General features: G+C 34.6%; 1 long non-coding RNA gene and 2 pseudogenes across 1 annotated transcript; 1 reads left to right on the top strand and 2 right to left on the bottom strand.

Moving 5' to 3' along the window:
• Positions 1 to 1,930: 1,930 nt before the first annotated feature.
• LOC120151048 lies at positions 1,931 to 13,496 on the bottom strand. Its single transcript, XR_005518582.1, has 2 exons — positions 13,428 to 13,496; positions 1,931 to 2,124 (listed from the first exon to the last, which is right to left on the bottom strand). It is a non-coding gene; the product is annotated as an uncharacterized LOC120151048 (long non-coding RNA).
• A 1-nt stretch (position 13,497) lies between these two features.
• On the bottom strand, positions 13,498 to 16,230 carry LOC120150937 (annotated as a pseudogene).
• Positions 16,231 to 17,168: 938 nt separating this feature from the next.
• On the top strand, positions 17,169 to 21,859 carry LOC120150869 (annotated as a pseudogene).
• Positions 21,860 to 22,081: the final 222 nt, after the last annotated feature.

The raw sequence follows: 22,081 nt of genomic DNA, 5'->3' as shown, positions 1-22,081 counted from the left end.
CTAGATAATATATACTAAATACTTTTTTTTATAGTCTAGGGTGATTATAAGTAGTAGTTGTTCAGAATTTTTTAGTCATTAACAACACGCTCGTAGACATAGTTGCTTGAACCTAATTCATTTAGGGAGAATGACACTTTCTTTAACCAATTGAAACCATTAGATGGATTTATATACTAAATACTTTTAAATTCAAAATTTCATGACAATTTTATATTTTTATATAAATATATATGAATTTTAACAAACTATATATGTTTCGTGCTATTTATATATTATAAAGATTACACTCGAAATCAATGGATTTTGATTTGATTTAGTTTGATCAATCGGTTTTTTATTTTAAAAATTCAGGTTCAGGTCAGTTATATATATGTATACATTCAGGTAGGATCGAGTTTGAGTTTAGGATATTTTTTTTTTACTCAACCGACAAAATATTATAATTATCCTTTATATAATTAGAGATAATTACAATAATATCAATTTCTCTTTTTTTCCAGTTAGGTCCTTACTTTACCTAATAAAATGAATATATGTATATAAATTTAGGTTGGGTCAGCTCAGATGTGAGTCTTAACCTAAAATACCATACCGAATTTCAAGTCGAATATAGGTGGAGAACTTAATTTTCGAATCGAACTCGGACGGACAAAAAATCTAACTTGATTTGTTGTCATCCCTAATCAAGATTTATTATTTTTATTAATTATCTAGTGTTTTTACTTGTTAGATTAATTGTCTTTTTTTTAATTAAAAATCCATTTACTGTATTTTTTTTGTGTGGTTTATGTCTATTTGAACAATATTATCTCTAAAATTTGAGCATAAGTTTTTTCATTAGAAGCACAATATATCTTATTACTACATTCAACATTGTAACTTTTAGATTTTATAGTTTCTCTAATTTGTTTTCATCACTAGTTGCAGACTTGTAGTCCAAGATGTTGATTAATAATATGTAAAAATTTTTATATTTAAATTATCTAAACTAAGAATTAAATAATTTAATATAAATTTATATTTTAAATTATTTAATATAAATTTATTTTAAAATATAAAAAGTATTAAAAATCAAGTATTAAATTTAAATTCGAATTTAAATCAGTTTTAGATTTATAATTTTTTTTGAATAGTATGTCTTGATTATGATGTAGTATCTGTTTAAAATCTTTCTTAATTATTAACAACACACATCCTACAAACACAACTGCTCAAACTCATGACTTTTAAGAAGAATAATATTCTCTTTTAACCACTGAGACTACTTAATAGATTAAGTTTGATGTTTAGAGGCTGATATTCGTCGACAGCTCTACCAAAGACCAATATCTATAACTACATAATTTGCAACGTCTTCTCATGTTGACAATAGGCATCAGCAGACTTATCCATTGATATTTCTAATACACCATTCTTAATGATGCAAGAATTTTCATTTAAAATTCCTTTTAAACTTTTGTTCACAATATCATTAAACATGTACAAGTTTCTAACTTAGAATAATAATTTAAATAAAACTAAATTTGAAAGAGTATTAAAATTAGATTATCAAAATAAGATCCTATTTTAAAAAGATTCATTGATGTATATATAATAATCATCTATTATTACCGACAACCAGTTGGTTTCGTGGGATGATGTACTAGATTCATTAAATAAGGTCAAGGGTTCGAATCCTGACGTTTGCAAATGGAACAAACTGGGTTGGGAGAATCGACCTCGCCTCTGCAATATTCGATCTGGATTAGTCGGTCAATAGATAAGATATCAATGATTAATTCCATAATCATTATATTAATACTTAATACGAATAAATATTTATGGAACATTATGAAATCCGTAAAACATTTCGAGAGAGAAAATATGAAATTCAACCAATAACAGAAAACAGCAGCATACGTTCCATAACAAATTGTTTGTGTTTTAATGAGACATTCTATATTGTTACACTTACTGCTATTTTTGGGGATAAATTTTTTTATCCAAAATGATACACAACACAACCATTCTCATCATCAGTCCATTAACCTCTCCATAATCAGTTTGACAACTGCAGGCGCATCGACTGTGATCGCCACCTTCACCGACGGTTGATCAGTCCACTCCGTGATTTCAGCGAATCTGGTCAAATGTAACATAATCCATCATCACAGAATTCGAAGGCTAAAACTGCCTAGAACAAAAAATTTCATATAGACTTGATTTTGTTCACTCTGTATTACTTCATCCAGCAGCTTATTGCATTTCATACATCCTAAGGGCTTAATAAGAGAATTGAAAGACCGACAGGTCACATGTCGGAGCTGCGGCTATGATACTGTAAAGGTGTCACACCCTCAATTTTTCAATCTAAAAAATTATTAATTAATTAATTGATTTTTATGGACTAAATTGTGAATTTTGAAACTATTGGGCTAGTTTCAAAAGTTTGAGAAGTTCAGGGACTTAGCCTTGAATTATCCCATTTTTCTGGTCTTGAAAAAAAACAAAACATGGTAGTTGAGGGGTATGAACCCATGACTCTAAGGCGATGTTATTAAAACCGGATCGGACCGATCGGTTCGACCGGTTGAACCGTGAACCGGTGACCTGTCCGGTCCGGTTAACTCCCAAAACCGGATGAGCACAAAACCAGTAAAGAATCGGCTGAAAACGGATAAAATCGGTGTGAACCGCCAGTTCTCTTTTTTTCTTTAAAAAAAATTAAATCAAACGACATCATTTGTTAAACGAGCCGAGTCGAACTCGAGTACTACTGAGCTCGACTCGAACTCGAAAACTTTAAAAGTAAGCTCAACTCGACTCAAAAACTCACGAGCTAAAAATTATCAAGTTCAACTCGAACTCGAAATATAATATTGAAACTTGAACTCGAAAAGGCTCGAACTCAAAAAAAATTTAGAAGCTCGATTGAAGCCTGAAATTCGAGCTCAATTGAAGCCTGAAATTCGAGCTCAATTGAAGCGAAAGAATAGTTCACTTTGTGCTCATCAAAATGCTCCATGATTTTGAATGTCAAATTACCTCTAGTATTTATAGAAGTCAGTTGGGATGCTCTTTTATGTTTCTTACCCATGTGAGATTGTTTTGTTATCATATTTTCTCTTTAGACTTTTGGGATGCTCTTCTATGTTTCTTAGCCATGTGAGATTTTTTTAAAAAAAAATTAAATCAAATGACATCGTTTGTTATGATTTTTTTTCAGTCCCAAATTTATTTTTTGATTATAGTTATATAATTATATTTATTATTTAATTTGTTTCACCTTAAATATTATGTTGTAGTTGATTTGAATTATTTTGTTTCACTTGATTTTATGTTTTTTTAACTTATATATGTTATGACTTGTGATATTTTTATACCTTTTAATATTATAAACTTAAAAAAATGATATATAGATATATTAATATTGTTTTGAATATTATGTAAAACTTAAAAAAATATTATTTTATATAAAATCCGGTTGAACCGCGGTTGAACCAGTGAATCAGTTCCTTCACCGGTTCAAGGTCCTGTCCAGTTTTAAAAACATTGCTCTAAGGTCATGAGCACCTATGCCCTAGCCACTAAACTAGGCTTTTGTTCATGATTTAACTAATAAAATATAGGTTTTATTATAATTTTGGCCCGAGTTCCATACCCAAAAACCAAAACCAAAAACCCTATGCATGAAATACCTAACCCCCTAACTGTACCCCATCGACCTCTCTCGATCCTCCCGTTCCGACCTTCGTCAATGTGTACAGTCACCACTAGCGTGACCGACAACCTCCCGCGACCAAAACACCATATCCCTTCGTCGAATGGTCACGTTGTTCTTCGAAATCGAATGATTGAAGCTTTGACAGAAAAGACCCTACCCCCACTCGGTTATTCGTGATTTCCGGCCAAATCCGACGTTGTATTGCCTCACCGCTGCCACTTCCACATTCCCCACCTCTGTCTACTCAAAACCTGACTGATGGGTCGTCGCTGCCATTTTCCTCGTCGCTGACGTGGGTAAGTTCAGTTTATATTTTCGATTAATTTTCTCGGTTTGAATGGATTTTGATTGGTTTTTTCGTTTGTAATTAATGGAGTATGGTAAGTGAAAGCTACCAGAGTGTTCGATCGTCGACCCCGACCTCGTCACCGTCGCCATGGGTCGCCGCGTGCGCGTGAGGCTCGTTATCGCCCAAAAAACCTTCTAGAAAATAGTCCAGGTTGATCGAACTGGCCCAAACTGGTCTGAACCTAGTCTGTTTGACCCAATCGAGTCAACTCGAACCGAACTGAGTCAACCTGAATCGGTCTAATCCGTTGACCTTGACCCGAACCGTTGACTTTGACTGTTGACTGAAAAGTCAAATTTTTTTGAAAAGTCATATTTTATGTTATTTGACATCCTAAGTTCGAATTTGAAGTCTGTTTTACCAAATTCAAACCCAAAAGCCTCAAAATTGACCGTTAAATCCAAACATGCATGCTTAATTTAAGTATTTATTTTAGTGCATCTAATTAAATTAAAGGGTCATAGACTAATTTATGTTATCATTTATTTAAGGTACTCGCGATTCTCCTGACCGTTCATTTGCTCGACCAGATTCCTCCCGATCTGTCCATCAGCGCGAGCTCGTGATTACTCGTATAGTTCTGTAACCCTGATAAATACTCAGTTTAATATATTACTCCTAGTATAACACTGTTATGATATAACCTAGGTTCACGTACAACAGAAGAGCGTAGTAAAGTCGATGTTCGATAGTTCTCCTAGACTGATTCTTTTTACGAGGTATTCCTTGTGTGCCATATAACTATTTTAAATATTTGTTTGAAATACCATGTGCACATTATTATTTTCTTTAATTTGAAATGAATAGGTTTATCTGATTTGACTACCATATGATTTATCTAATTTAGGTATAATTCATGATTTACTATATTTTAAATCATGCTTGCTTGACACATGTTCTCTGGTTATTATTTTTACTGATAAATATGTCTGAACTTTAATTTCCTGCTACTACTGGTTACTGTCTAAAAATGTTTTTCTTCGGGGTACTCTGGGATCTAGCATGAAGTCTCTACAGGTTCATCTTCGGTCAAACTGGTAATTCCTTATATAGGTTCAGACCGATCGAGCTGATAATTCCTTATGGACCTAAGGAAACCCTTGAGTGGGCTCCTGAGCCCAATAGGCCTAGTGGTAAGACCTTATGGACCCTAAGGTACTCCCTTAGGGTGACACCTCTGTTATAGTCCTTATGGGCTTGAGGGCACCTATGCTTCGGCTAGGGTAATACCTTATGGACCCAATGTGCTCCCTTAGGTTAGCACCTACGTCCTTTGGGTCTAGGGTAAGTCCTTATGGATGCAGTTTTGGGAAACTATATATGGTGTTCAGTTGGAGGACGATATTGTATTTTAAACTAAAAAATGCTACTGATGTTTTAACAATTTGAAACTAAACTGATTTTGGAAACTCAACTATATGTTTTATTTATGCACTGTTGGAACACATTGAGCTCCCTAGTTCACTCCACCAAACTTTTCCTTTCAGATACTTTTTGATAGGCGACCCGGACCTGGCACTTGGAGGATCGACACATTCGTACAATACCCTTTTTTTGTAATGTTATTATCTTTCGAGCTGCATTTGTTTTGGGTGACATGTGCTTATATTTTGGAAATATTTGTTTACGACTTATATCACTTTTGATACTGATGTTATATTTACTTCGAAATTGATTACGAAATATTTTATTTTACTCAGCCCTTACGACAACTTTAATTTACTGATATTGAATTTTTAATATAAGTAACTCTATTTTTAGGAATGTTTATTCGAAAATATGATTTTAAATTATTGAAAAAAGTTTCAAATTTTTTAATTATAATCTGCTAGATCTAGTCGTAAAGTATAAGCCGGGTTTAGGGGGTTACATTTAGTTGGTATCAGAGCTTTTAGTTTTTAAAATCTTAGATTGTGGATGGGTTCAAACTAAAATTACGATTTTAAAATGTTTTATAAAATAAGTCACGAATGCAATGTCACCAAGTTTGTACTAGTTTAACTATGTACGGACTTCAAGTGTCAATATAATCTCATGTTTTATCCTTCTATAGTGAACCTCGAGATCCACCAAGATGAGTGCTAGACGTAGTCGTTGACCTGGTCGTGGGCGAGGTCGAGCGAATAGATTTGCAGACCTCATAGACGAGATACGTCTAGATCCCCGGCCCCCGATAGATAATTTTACTCCTACAACCCTGATGGATCTGCCCTCTGCCCCTGGCATAAGTTTGACTACTCCGGTGTGAGGAGCGACCGTGTCTAAGACTGAGTCGGCTAGGGTTGTATTAGATGATAATCTTGGTAGACAATTCCTTCATTTGATTCAGAGAGCGGTTCGCGTTACACCCGAAGTTCCTATCTCTCAGACTCTAATTGCTCATGAAGTTAGGACCTTTGGGGCCCTACTAGCGGAGCTCTAAATGAGGTTGACGATTGGCTCTGTGATACTGAGCGACGTATGGATTAGCTAGGTTTAAAATCGCAGCGACGTTATTTATGAGATGTTTCTATGTTAGATGGGAATGCCCACACCTGGTGGGAGTCTGTTGTGAGCAATGCTCCGGCTGATCGCTTAACTTGGGATTTCTTTATGGAGCATTTTGGGAGTCGCTTTCTAGGAGAGCGTTACTTGGCTCAGAGACGACAACAGTTCCAAGATCTGGTTCAGGGAGATATGACAGTGTCTGAGTATGAGATAGATTTTCTGAAGTTGCTGAAATATGGCTCCAGTTTGGTACCTACCGAGAGGGATAGATGATGAAAGTTTGCTCAGGGACTCATATACAAGCTATGTCGATAAGTGGTTACTCATCGAGATGAGGTGTTCAATGTTTTAGTAAAGAGAGCAATAGATGCTGAAGAAGTTGAGGCTTCTGCTCTTGATAGAGATAGGGTAGATTGAGATAGATCTAGGGCGGCTTCCGGTCAGTATGAACCTTTTGCGTGCCCTGATAAGATAACTCGTATTGATGCTCATCAGAGAAGTCATACTGGTTTGAGGCATGCGTCACCTCTACCTCTAACAGTTAGTCGAGGCAATTCTTCAAGTTTCTCTTAGATACCGAGTTGTGAGTACTATGGAAATCGACACGGGGGAGAGTGTCGTAAGAAGATGGGTACCTGTTATCGTTGTGGATCAAGTGAGCACTTTTTGCGTCTCTGCATCCAACTTCTGTCAATCGTACTCTTGCTCAGACTCTTGCACGATTATAGGCTTCTTCTCAGACTCCCTCTAGGAGTCACAGTTAGAGTAGGACTTTTGGATCTGTTTTTAGGGTCGATAGTAGAGATCAATTGCAGAGTAAATGACCAGCTGCTTCTGAGGCTCCACAACCTGCCATTGTCAACGTTATGGTGATCGAGATGATACAGAGACTTCTGCATGTATATTTATTGCTATTTCTATTTCTTGCCATGCATGTCTTATAATGCCCTTTTTATAATCGAGTTTCGTATCTTAGGATCCTTGGATTATCGATTTAAGGCACCGAGACCCTTGTTTCCGCTCTAAGTCTAGCAAGATTCTCCATTATTGTCAATAGATCAATTAGACTTTATCCTTGAAGGAACCTTTTGAGATCTAGTTTCGTTATTTGTTCGACTAGAATGAATTTCGAGGACAAAATTCTTTTAAGGGGAGAATTGTCACACCATCAATTTTTCAATCTAAAAATTAATTAACTAATTAATTGATTTTATGGACTAAATTGTGAGTTTTGAAACTTTTGGGCTAGTTTCAAAAATCTGGGAAATTCAGGGACTTAGTCCTGAACTATCCTATTTTTTAGTTAGTTAAAAAAAATAAAATATAGTGATTGAGGGGTTTAAACCCGTGATCCTAGGGTTATAGGCACATATGCCCTAGCCAATAGGCTAGGCTTCTATTTATGATTTGATTTGTAACATCCTCAATATCGGGTTAGTGACCAAATTGTAAAGTTTCAGAATTTGGTGACTAAAGTATAAGAATGAAATAGTTCAATGATTATTGGATACATATGATGAAGGTTATTTTGTAATTGTTAAAGGAAATAAAGGGTAAAATGGTCATTTGATCATTTAAGGAATTATATACACGAGGGAAATGGGAGAAATATCCAGAGTTCTCTTCTCCTTTCTTCTTCTTCATGCGTGGGAGAGCAAGGCAAAGGTGAGAGTTTTATTGATTATTATTTGAATTTTAAGCTTGGTTTTGATCTTTAGTTGATGGATAAACATAAGGAAAGCTTGGGTTACAGTAAAAATCAAAGAATGGAGGAGTTAAGAGAGATTAAAGATTTGGAGTTTTTATTTGAAACTTTGGAAAAGAATTGATAAGTAGAATTTGAAGTTAAATTTGACTTGTCAATGGTTAAATTAAGAGATTTGGAGTGATAGAATTTGATTTAGAACACATTGAAAATTTGGTATGATTTTTGAATCTTATATGGATGATAGGATTTTGAGGTTTAAGATGAAATAATGAATATATATTGGTTTAAGTATGTGTACTAGAGTTAAGAATGAAAAGGGGATGATATATGAAGTGTTTGAGAGAAAATGAAGTGATTTTCGAGCTAAAAATATGATTTCTGGGCAAGGGGAATCGGTACCCATTCAAGGGGAACCGATACCCCTTCAAACGACAGAATTCCAGAATGCCAGAGGGGAACCGATACCCCTACAGGAGGGAACCGATTCCCCCTAAAGGAAAATGTTAATATTGGTTTAATAAGTTCGTTTAAGTTGCTAGTATCCAATTAAAAGGTGTAGGTATCTAATAATTGTCTTAAATTGTATAATTATGTAGATTCAGAGCCTAAACGAGTTCCGGAATCATTGACAAGTAAGATCGATAAAAAGGGAAGATAAGATATTGAAATGGACTAGTGAGGCCATGTGAGTGCATATTAATTCATTTATGGTGCTAAATGAAAACAAGACTTGTGACAAGTCTATTTCCTATGTTTAATGCATGAATATATGATTATATGTATATGCATGACATAAATTGTATGTATGCATGATTATATGTGTTAACATGCTTTTGAATGAATGATATGAAAAGTGAGATAAACAAATTATGGTTGATATAGGGTAATATAAGAATAGCTCATAAGGTTATATGCATAGGTAATATAAGTTATAAGATGAGAATATATAGGAATATCAAATAAGTTATGAGATAAGTTATGTGACATGATCTATATATATGAGTTTATGGGATATAAAAGTGTATAAGTGAAATAACATGATAGGTGATAAAACCGTAAGCCTATATGATTATGTGTTATATGTTACATGATATGACATGCAAGTTACATGAACAAATGAGAAATGATATAAGTCATATGAAACGATCTACGTGAATACATGCACTTGTGATACAGGTGATATGATATGAGATATATGGTTACACATACCTGTGGTATGTGACAGAAGAGAAATAACAAGTGATACGAAATGTATAAATAAATGCCCATAGTATATGATCTTATGTGAACAAGATATGATAAGTATGGTTATATGAATAAAGGTGATTGGGTGAGAAATGTAGAAATTATGAAAACATGATATATGTGACCTGTGAATTATATGGAAATGATCTACGTGTAAGTGAACTACGTGACTATGTGATAATATGAAAAGAAGCTATGTGATACGTGATATGTGAAAGTGAATTACAAGTTTATGTGAATATTTGAAATGAAATAAATAATAACGCCCATGTTATGTGTCATGAGAGCTAGGGGTATAGTTGGCATGCCAAGAGTCGAGGGTTTACCTATGTTCTACGGAACATATGGACAGTTTTACCTATGTCTTTCGAGACATATGGACAGTATACCTATGTTCTAAGGAACATATGGACAGTTACCGAGGATCTTTATGACCTCTGGACAGTTACCGAGGATCTTTATGACCTCTGGATAGTTACCGGGGTCTTTGTGACCTCTGGATAGGTCCTTCGGGACATTTATATGAGCTGTGGTGACAGCATAGTGGTGCACAACCTCAATAAACTCACATATCTACAGTTCTCACAGGTGCACATGGGCTAATAAGAGATAACATGGAATGTACTGTAGATGATATATGTGTGTTAGTGATTATTGTATATGCTATAAGATATATGATATGAGCTTAATTGATTACGGGTCTTTGTGACCTCTGGATAGGTCCTTCGGGACATTTATATGAGCTGTGGTGACAGCATAGTGGTGCACAACCTCAATAAACTCACATATCTACAGTTCTCACAGGTGCACTGGGCTAATAAGAGATAACATGGAATGTACTGTAGATGATATATGTGTTTAGTGATTATTGTATATGCTATAAGATATATGATATGAGCTTAATTGATTATATGAACAAGAGAATAGAAATATGAAAGGTGCATAGTAGGAATCATTACATGTATATGTGGGTATGATGCTTACATGTGATATGTTAGTAGGAATTGTTCAAGCATGATTACGAGTTAGAGTTTTATTATATGTTTTATGCCTCACTAAGTCAACGACTTAGCGTGTGATTGTTTCACACGTAGGTTACAGAAGTGAGAAGAGTAAAGAGCTAAGAGGAGCAGGACAGGTCAGTTCTCCTTACCCATTGTCAGATCAGAAATATATGTACTGTATATAGTGTAGTTGGCATGTAGTCTAAAGACATAAATTGTATGAACTCTGATATATATTTTGTAAACGTTTTGAATGAGTTAAATGTTATCAAAGTTTTTAAATTACTCACTATTTTATACGAATAAATGTTTGAAAAGTCGATGTGACACTTCGGACTCGTATCCGGATCGGATACGGGTTGGGGGTGTTACATGATTAATAAATATAGGTTTTATTATAATTTTGGCTCGGGTTATATACTCAAAAACCAAAACCAGAAACCCCTTGCGTGAAATCCCTAACCCCTTAACCTTACCCTGTCAGACTCCCTCAATCCGCCTGTTCCGACCGTCGTCAGTGTGCACCGTTACCACCAGCGTGACCGGCGACCTCCCGCGACCAAAATCCCCTATCCCTTCGTCGAATGGTTGCGGCGTTCATCGGAATAGAACGGTTGATGTTTCGACAGAAAAGACCCCACCCGTTCGATTATTCGTGATTTCCACCCGAATTCGACGTCGTATTTCCTCACCGCCACCACCTCTACACTCCTCACCTTCGTCCGCTCAAAACTCGACCGGTGGGTCGAGTTGTCGTCGCCAGTGTGGGTAAGCTCGATTTTATATTTTTGACTAATTTTCTCAATTTTGAATGGATTTTGGTTGGATTTTTGGTTTGTAAATGATGGAGTATGGTAAGTGAAAGAGTCCGAAGTGTTCGATCGTCGCTGCCATGTGCCGCCGTGTGTGCGTGGGGCTCGTCATCACCTAGAAAAACTTCTAGAAACTGTCTAGGTGGACCGAACTGGCCCAAACTGGTTCGAACGGGTCTGTTTGACCCGACCGAGTCAACTTGGATCGAACCAAGTCCACATGAATCGGTCTGACCTGTTGACATTGACCCGAACCGTTGGCTTTGATCGAAACGTTAAATTTTTCGAAAAGTCATATTTTATGTTTTTCGACGTCCTAAGTCTGAATCCTAAGTCTGTTTTGTCAAATTCGAACCCAAAAGCCTTCAAATTGACTGTTAAACCTGAACGTGCATGTGTAATTTAAGTATTTATTTTAGTGTATCTAATTAAATTGAAGGCTCAAAGACTAATTTATGTTATCATTTATTTAAGGTACTCGCGATTCTCCTAACCATTCGTTTGCTCGACCAGATCCCTCCCGATATGTCCGACAACACGAGCTAGTGATTACTCGTATAGTTCTATAACCCTGTTAAATACTTAGTTTAGTATATTACTCTGAGTATAACAATGTTATGATATAATCTAGGTTCGCGTACAACAAAAAAAGCATAGTGAAGCCGGTGCTCGATGGATCTCCCGGACTATTTCATTTTGTGAGGCGTTTCTTGTGTGCCATATAACTGTTTTAAATATCTTTGTTAAATACCATGTGCACATAATTATTTTCTCTGAGTTGAAATGAATTGGTTGTTTTGATTTAACTACTATATGACTTATCTGATTTAAGTATGATTTCTGATTTACTGTATTTTAAATCATGCTTGCTTGACAGATGTTCTCTGGTTACTGTTTTACTGATAAATAAGTATGTTTGAACTCTGATTTCCTGCTACCACTTGTTACTATCTGAAAAGTATTTTTCTTCGGGGTACTCTTGGATCTAGTATGAAGTCTATGCAGGTTCAGCTTCGATCAAACTGGTAATTCATTATATAGGTTCAGATCGATCGAGTTGGTAATTTCTTATGTACCTAAAGCGACCCTTGAGTGGGCTCTTGGGCCCAATGGGCCTAGTGGTAAGACCTTATAGACCTTAAGGTACTCCCTTAGGGTGGCATGTCTGCTATATGCATTGGGTAAGTCCTTATGGGCTTGAGGGCACACCCCTCAGATGGACGCCTATGATTCGGCTAGGGTAAGACCTTATGGACCCAAGGTGCTCTCTTAGGTTGACACCTACACCCTTTGGGTCTAGGGTAAGTCCTTATAGATGCAATTCTGGAGAACTGCATATGGTGTTCGGTTGGAGGGTGATTATGTATTTTAAGCTTAAAAAATGCTACTGATGTTTTCACAACTTGAAACTGAACTGATTTTAGAAACTCAACTATATGTTTTATTTCTGCATTGTTGGAACACACTGAGGTCCCTAGCTCAATCCCCCAAACTTTTCCAATAGGCGACCCGAACCTGGCACTTGGAGGATCAACATATTCGTACATTACCTTTTTGTTGTAATTTTTTTATCTTCCGAGCTACATTTATTTTGGGTGACATATGCATATACTTTAAAAATATTTGTTTTACGACTTATACCGCTTTTGATATTGATGTTATATTTATTTCGAAACTGATTACGGAATATTTTTATTTTACTTAGCCCTTACGGCGACTTTAATTTATTGATATTGAATTTTTAATATTAACAACTTTATTTTTAGGGATGTTTATTCAAAAATATGATTTTAAGTTATTGAAAAATGTTTTGAAAATTTTTATTATCATCAGCTAGATCTGATCGTAACGTATAGACCGAGTCTAGGGGTTACAAAAGGTTACTACTCTTTCTGTGCAGTCGAGTGCGGCTCAAATAGGTCAGTTTTCTTTATTTACAAATTATCATAAACTGTTTTTATCGACTTTAGCTGCAGCAACTAAATATTCTAATAACTCGTTAGATAAAGAGGTTCTGAACTTAGAACAATGCAACAAAAATCAAACTAGATCATATAAAGCTCGGTTAGTCTCCTCAGGTTCCGACACTTCTGATAACACGAAAACAACATCTAACCTTTCCTGCTTGCTGTATAATATTGTTAGTCCTCGTGTGATGCCGTTTGTTTGAACTCGGACAGCACCCGAACTAGCAATTTGTCCCGGTCAGCATCTAAAATATGTCAAATTAATGAAAAACTGGTGGAAACTGTAAAACATACAAAGATGAAGGAAAGAAGTTCCACAGACTAGAAATATAAGGTATTCACATAGATCTATTAGTTAATAGAATGATCCTCTTTAACAAGACATTGACAAATATTGAGAAATAGCCAATACGAGTACCAGTCAAAACAACTTGATGAGTAACATTTATCCCCACAGTCGAAATATCTGCTCTTGTGAACACGATTTGCAGCATCTGATCTCCAAAGATCTGTTATCAATTCAGAATTTGAAGATGTCAGACAGTATATGCAGCCGTGACACTAGCTTACAACAAGATTGAAATGTCAAAATCAGAATAGAAGTTTATATTCAGATTTTTTCATTTCGTGAACACCACCTTCAACTGTTGAAATCATACAAACGTCTAACATCTAAGAAGTAAAAGTTGGATTGGGTAGAAAGAAATTGATAAGGCTAAGAACTGCATATACTCTTCCAACAGTTGCTACTTTTATTCAAGTCAGAAAGGTTTAAATATACTGTAAAAATATTCAGTCTGATGAATTGGTGTAGGAGACGGCAAATAGATACAAAGGCTTTGGGACACTTACATTGGCCTCTGCCGCTGGATTCACATTGCCATTTACTGCAAAAGCGCCACCAAGAAGAGCAATCTGCCCAATGTTTTTAGCAAATGATTGTCTTGTTGAATAGCCTACTCAACATAGAATCATCATGAAATATTAGGGATGTCATTTACAAAGAATGCGACGATAGTACAAATGATCAAGAATCGAACCAGTGCAATATTTGTTAAAGGTCCTAATGCCACCACAGTGACCTTCCCAGGATAAAGGTTTGGTTGCTCAATAAGAAAATCAGGAGCTGACATGTCAATAGGCTTTCCTTGCGGTGGAGGGAAATTTTTATTGCCATGCCCATCCGTACCATGGACAAAATCAGCAATATGAAGTTTTGTACCTTTCTGGATGTAAAACTATTCATCAGTTTAAGTAGAACGACACTACCATAGAAGTTATTGAAAAAATAGTTAATATATATATATTTTTGTGTTTATGGCATCCAACTGCAAAAGTGGGATGACATTTATGATTCATCATTTCATTCAAGTTTTTTATGATAGGTATAATAAAAAAAAGTACCGCACCATTTGAACAGAAACTAACAATTAAATTTAGAAAGTTTGATGTGCTGTGTGATACAGGCATACAGCTAAAGAAACATCTTAGTCACTCTCTAGTCTCAATCCCCAGCCTTGAATCTTATCGATCTTACCCCTTCCAACAACAACACATTCAAAACTTAATTGTTTATGAAAATTTAAATCCAAGAAATTATAATTTTGTCTCAGTTGAAGTTAGATAAAAACTTGGAATAAGATTAATAAATTGGTAGCACTTGCAAATATAATATTGGCCCTGTTAAAACTTCCACCCATCTAGTTTAATATAATAGTTAAAACTTGACAGTATTAAAGTGGAAAGGGTATATTCTTAAATATAGAAATAACAAGGTATGGAGAACACTTGTCAATAGAAGCAAAGACTATTTCATATCATGTTCTCTCTGATTCCAGGTTCAACACCGGCGAGAGAAGGTCAAGGATAATGGATTATGGACTAAAATATTAAATAATCTTATGGATGGCCACAATAGTGTGGATTAGGATACTTACATATATTCGACTTGCTTTTTACCGATTCAAATAACTCGAATTTGGATATTTTAATTAATAAAAGTAGAAGATTTGGTATTAATACTCGGATGCCCATTATCAGAATTTGCTTTACTTTTGGGGATTCAGATTTGGATATTCGAATCTATTATCTGTTTTACTTCTCAAAAAATTTATTCTAAAAATAATTTTGGACTTACTAAATGCAGACTTTTAGTGGATTTGAATATAATTCAATTTAATGTGGGATCATAAACGGATTGGATTTTAAATTGATTTGCAGATCTGGATTTAAATTTATTATTATTCAACCAAGAAATTTTAGGGATCATGAGATATGAAAGGCGAACAAACTAAAGACAGACAAAAAAATTGAGATAGACAAACGATAATAGCACATACAGTGATGGTAACATGTGATCCTTCCGCCACGGGGATATCAGTCCTGTCTGCAACCTCTAACTAGGAGACGATCACTCCAGCAGACAATCCATATCAAATCAATGCCAATCAGTTACAAAAGAAAGATAAATCAGAGCAGAAATAATGAAAAGTTACCAAGTGTAAGGCATTTCTAGTGGCCAAAGTAGCATAGACATTGCCATAAATAGTGGTGAGACCGATGACCTCCACTTCAGGAGATCTGAGTGCTAGAAATATCGCCATGGCATCATCTGCATATCCGATCGGATCACAAAAAACGAAGATCAACATAAGTTCATACAGAAGCATTTAAAGTATAAACAAGGAAGGATAAGTGCAACAGTAGAATTGAAATAGATTCAGAAATAAAATTTAGATTTCTAAAAGAAAAACAGATCAGATAGTTGAATTTGCAATAGTTCTACTTCTAATCGAGTGATATGACATAATTACCGATGCCAGGATCAATGTCTATATGATCTTCTTCGCTCCTTTTGCGCTTCTGCCATTGGATTTCAGAGATTTTTTCTACCTCTTTAGTTTTCTGTCAGACAAGAAAGATTGAAGATGAAGTGAAGATGAGGGAAGGAAAAGAGATAATACAAAAAGTGCTGCAGCTTAGGTGGTAAAGTTGGGTCTGGATAGAGTCTTAAACGGAACTTGTTTGGGTAGTTGGGACAAATTTTCGTGGATATGTTTATAAAATTTTGAAATGGAAAATATATTATTAATAAAAAATATAAAAAATAAATTAAAATATAAATAATTTTAAAATATTAGGGAGCGGTCGTCTTTAATTGCCCTCTCTCGATATATTTTCAATGAGTATTTGATGGAATTAAATATAAAAAATATAATTTATTCAGTTTATGAGTATCATTTTATTATTGAATTTTTAAAAAAATTTAAGTCAAATATAATAGACTCATTTGATTGATTATTTAATTTTATATTTAATTATTTTTTTTACGAATCAAACGATCTCAATAGTTAAGGGATTTGTTGTTAATTTTTAGAGTTCTTATTTTATATGCCGCGTATGTAGACATATGAGCTATTATTGTCAAAGAATTAGAATCTTTAAACAAATACACCTTATATCTACCTAAATTTATTAAAAAATCTAATCATTTATAATATTATCTCAAACTTAGATTAAAATTAAAATTAAAACTTTGGTGAATAAAAACTGTTCAAAGTAATATTATCAAAATACAACAAAAATGAAAGTTGGATGACCACTCTTTGTACTTTATCCAATATTTTCGTTCAAAGAAAAGCAGCAAACTGACACGTGCCATTTCCCTCAAGGATTTTGAATCGGCGGAGCCACCGGAGAGGGGAAAAAAAAGGAACAAAGCTTGTTCCTCGTATTGGCGTTGGCAATTTCTTCATTTTCCCCCTTTTTTTTGGGGGGGGGGGGGGGTGGGGGGAGAAAATCGAAGAGAGATGAAAAGATATAAAACGAAAAACGAATCCAAAACCTAATCTCAGAGACGTTACTTTATGAACCTAATCCATCCAGCTTCACGGATTTGAATCAACTGATCTGATCAGTTTTTATTTGTTTATTTTATCGACTCTACGGTCATTAGTGGAGGAGAAGGAAGGGATCAAGTGAACGGAAGGTGAGGAGTGGAGAGGATGCTGTCAACGGGAGACCTAGACCAGACCTAGACCGTCAAATCGAGCAGCTGATGGAATGTAAGCCGCTTTCGAGGAGGAGGTGAAGGCATTATGCGAACAGGCACGAGAGGTACTGGTGGAGGAATGGAACGTTCAGCGGTGAAGTGTCCAGTAACGGTATGTGGAGATATTCACGGACAGTTTTATGATCTAATAGAGCTGTTTCGGATTGGAGGCAATACGCCTGATACTAATTATCTCTTCATGGGAGATTATGTAGGTCAGTTTGTTTCTTAGTTTTTTTTTTTTTTTTTGCTTAAACTTTTTCAGGATTTGAATTTTGATGTGATTTTAAAATATTTTCAAGGCAGTGTTTCATATATTATTCTTTTTGCATTATATCTTTGTGAAGAATATTGGTGAATATGCTTTGGTCTCTGTTGTGCTTTGCTATTTTTCATCACATTTATGTTTTTCTTATGTAAAATTTTGTGGATTAATCAATGGAGTTTTATATAATCAGATTTGTAGGCACAGATATTTCCTGGCTTTGTTAAAAAGAAATAGGAGCAGTGTTTTGAAAATCAAACCGGACTGATCGGTTTAATCGGAAACAGTTGCCTAGTCCGGTTCAATCTAACACCAGTTGAACTGCTACTAGTGAACAGGTCAGAATCGCTGAACTGTTCGAACCGGACCGGCTGAAAACCGGAAAAAATTGCCAATTTTGTTTTTTTTTAATTAAACCAAACGACGTCGTTTGTTAAACGAGCCAAATCGAATTCGAGTATTGCTGAGCTCGACTCGAACTTGAAAAACTTTAAAAGTAAGCTCAACTCGACTCAAATTCACGAGCTAAAAATTATCAAGTTCGACTCAAACTCGAAATAAAACTTGAACTCAAAAATGCTTGAACTAAAAAAAAAAATTAGAAGATAGATTGAAGCCTAAAATTCGAGCTTAATTGAAATTGAGTAATAGTTCACTCAATGCTCACCAAAAGGCTTCATGATTTTGAATGCCAAATTACATCTATTATTTGTAGAAGTTAGTTGTGATACTATTCTATGTTTCTTAGCCATATGAGATTGTTTTGTTCTCATATTTTTACTCTTTAAACTTTTGGGATGCTCTTATATGTTTCTTAGCCATGTGAGATTATTTTTTTTTAAAAAATTAAACCAAACAATATCATTTTATTATGATTTTTTTAGCCCCAAATTTATTTTTTAATTATAGTTATATAATTATATTTATTATTTAATATGTTTTACCTTAAATATTATATTGTAGTTAATTTGAATCATTTTGTTTCACTTGATTTTATGGTTTTTAACTTATATATGTTATGACTTGCTTTGAATATGACTTGTGATATAAAAAATTATTTTTTATTAAATATTTTTGGTATTTTTATTTAATTTTTAAATAATTATAACGACGTCCGATTCTTCTGACCGATTAAACCAATAAACCAATAACATGGCCGGTTCGCTAACCGGTCCGGTTCTGAAAACCATGAATAGAAGGCATTGGTTACCTTCAATTCTTCATATATTGATAGATTGGTGAATTATTATGCTTAAATTATATGGTATCGAATCCAGTGGTTCTATGTTCTATCTTCATGCTACTGAGTTTGCTGCAAAATTATTGTTTAGTGTCCCTCCTTAGATGCTAAAATTGCTGAGAATTTGGGGTCGGAATAGTGTTTATGCTTCCGGAGCTCCATCTAACCCGTGATACCTAAATTCCTGTTGGGCCAAGTTAGGACATGTGCTGATATTGTCGAGGGATGTTGCTATGGATAAGAAATATTAGCCATTATTAGTGTTCTTGATGTAACAAAATGGTTGTGTCGATCGTCAGCAATTCAGCCCTTCTGTTTTGGGCGAAGAGTCGCAACCGATGGTTCAACGACGTTGGCCGGTGATGAAGAGTGAAGAAGAGTTGAGAGAGAGTCCAAAAGGAAGTGCTAGAAGGATCCTTTTTCTTTCCTGTCATATGGGTTTATATAGCAACCCCTTATGCGTGCTAACGTCAGACCTAAGATTATCATTACCTAGACATAGACCAATAAAGTATATAAATGCATCTGTTAGTCAATAGATTTGGACTCGATAAATCTTTTGGCCATTTGATTTAAGAAATGTTGTATTATGGAGAAATGGAATTCTTATTTTCTGTTTGATTGATCGGTAATCTTATTTTTGATAATTTTTTATTAACAACAATGGATTTTTTTGGGTATATTACCGGGAATGTGATTACCCCGTTCTCTTAGGTATTATTGGATTACCGGTATTTTGGACTAAAATACCTTTAATTTTTTTAAAAAAAAATATCATTCTTCTGTCGTTGAATAATAAAAATTCTACGAAAGTTAAATTACAAATTTATCTTTAAACTATTTTAGATTTATAAAAAAAATCTATAATTAAAATTTTATATAAATTTCAAAATTAAAATAAAATTTTACTCTTTCATTAAACCTATTTATCTTTTTTATTTTATAATATATATATATATATATAAATTTTATGAATTTAATTTTTTTAAAGAAAATATATAAATTAATTATAGTAATATTATAGTAAAATTTAACTTGTTAAAAAAATAAATAATATAAGACAATTGATTAAATATATATTTTAATAATCTTTTATCCCTTTAACCAAACAGGGTAATCTTATATTCTTCCTAAACCAACCAAACACAAAATACAACATTCTCAGTAATCCTATTCCCTAATAATATTTTATTATCACTGGTAATCTTTTATTTTCACTGGTAATCTTACATTCCGTGAACCAAATGCACCTTTGAGTTTAGCAAAGATCTTGTCGAGGGGTTTGTCGGTCGGAAACTTTGTGGGAGAGTCCCTCCAAATCCCCCAAATCCTGATAAACAGGTGGGGGATTTGTATCTCCGTAGGTATAACAAGTGTCAATTACTATATCAATTAAATTGTAGAACCTAGCCTAAGCTTTTAGATGGTTGAGCCTGTGAGATATTGCTAGAAATCAGTTCATTTTATAGTTCTTCCTATTAGTCAAATGACATTGCAGCCGTTTGCAAATTTTGTAATTTGAATGGACTGAGATGTTCTTTTAACCTTTGCTGTATTTGAGCAGATCGTGGATACTACTCGGTTGAGACTGTCACGCTCTTAGTGGCGTTGAAAGTCCGTTATAAAGAGAGAATCACAATTCTAAGAGGAAATCACGAGAGCCGGCAGATAACCCAAGTGTAAGCTCTTTTCACCCAGTTTTCCTCCTTTCTTTTAATGATGTTGTAGTATATACGATTACAAAGAAAACAACATTTAAGCTTTTCTTGGAAGGGTGAAAAGGTGTAAATGAAAAAAAAATTGTTGATCCAATGGTTAAGTTACAAGATTGGAAAGGTGTTACAAAACTTAATCATTGGTAAAAAAAATTTGCTACCATGTAAGGCCTTCATTCTTCCTTTCGAATACCAGCTGATCACCTTCTTTTCAGGTATGGTTTTTATGACGAATGCTTGAGAAAATATGGAAATGCCAATGTGTGGAAGCATTTTACCGACCTGTTTGATTATTTACCGCTCACAGCTCTTATCGAGTGTCAGGTTTGACTCCGACTTAAGCAGACTGTTTAAGTTATTATCATGATGGCTTCTCAAAACCATAGAATTTTGAAATCACAGATCTTTTGTTTGCATGGAGGACTTTCACCGTCTTTGGACACATTAGACAACATTCGAGCATTGGACCGTATACAGGAGTATTTCGAGCGATTCAACTTTCCTTAGTCAGCTTGATCCATTTTAAATTTGCCATATACTTTGAATCTTACACAACCAATAGTTGAGAAAAAATGGCCAACAATTCAAATCTGGACATTGAAATTTATCAGTTTTGTTGCGGTCTATGGTACCACTGAAATTTGTGGTTAAGTTGTCTCAGATCTTTGATGCATTATTTCAAAACTTTATGATGTTTATTCAGTATTTGGTTATTTTGTTTATGTAATCTGGTATTGTGTGGGTCTATTCATGATAGGTTCCCCGTGAAGGACCAATGTGTGATCTCTTGCGGTCTGATCCCGATGACCGATGCGGTTGGGTATATCTCCACGTGGTGCCGGTTATACATTCGGTCAAGATATCGCTGCTCAGTTCAACCATACCAATGGTGTCAGTCTGATTTCACGAGCCCATCAGCTCGTAATGGAAGGATACAACTGGTGTCAGGTGTGAAACCAAACGAACACAATGTTAAGACTTGTTTTCGGACATGTTTTACGGTTGTACAATTATATTGATTACTTATTATGTGCTTTCATTTAGGACAATAACGTGGTCACGGTCTTCGGTGCTCCGAACTATTGTTATCGATGTGGGAACATGGCTGCAATTTTAGAGGTTGGGGAGAATATAGATCAGAAGTTTCTTCAATTCGATCCGGCACCCCGGCAAATCGAGCCCGATGCCACACGCAAGACTCACGATTATTTCTTGTAATCATGTTTATAATATATATGCTAGTAGTTTCTACTTTTTCACCTCGTTTTACCGATGTATGTCTGTGAAAGCTAGAAGCTTTCACGTTGAGTTTTGGTTTATCTCCATTTCATTCTTTGGTGTTTAGAGTTCGTGCAGCTGCTGCGTTGTTAGTAAGGACGTTCAAAATTACTTGACTCGACCAGCCTATATGGATAAAAATTATCGGTATTATTTTTTAGGGTAAAATACACCATTCTTCATTGAACTATACTTTCTGTCTCATTTTATTCATTGTATTTTTAATTTTTCTAACTTATTGAACTTTTGAATTG

Source organism: Hibiscus syriacus, unplaced genomic scaffold (genome assembly GCF_006381635.1).
Source record: "Hibiscus syriacus cultivar Baekdansim isolate YM2019G1 unplaced genomic scaffold, ASM638163v2 tig00111027_pilon, whole genome shotgun sequence".
NCBI classification, from domain to species: Eukaryota; Viridiplantae; Streptophyta; class Magnoliopsida; order Malvales; family Malvaceae; genus Hibiscus; species Hibiscus syriacus.
This window is presented reverse-complemented; position numbering and strand designations above follow the sequence as displayed.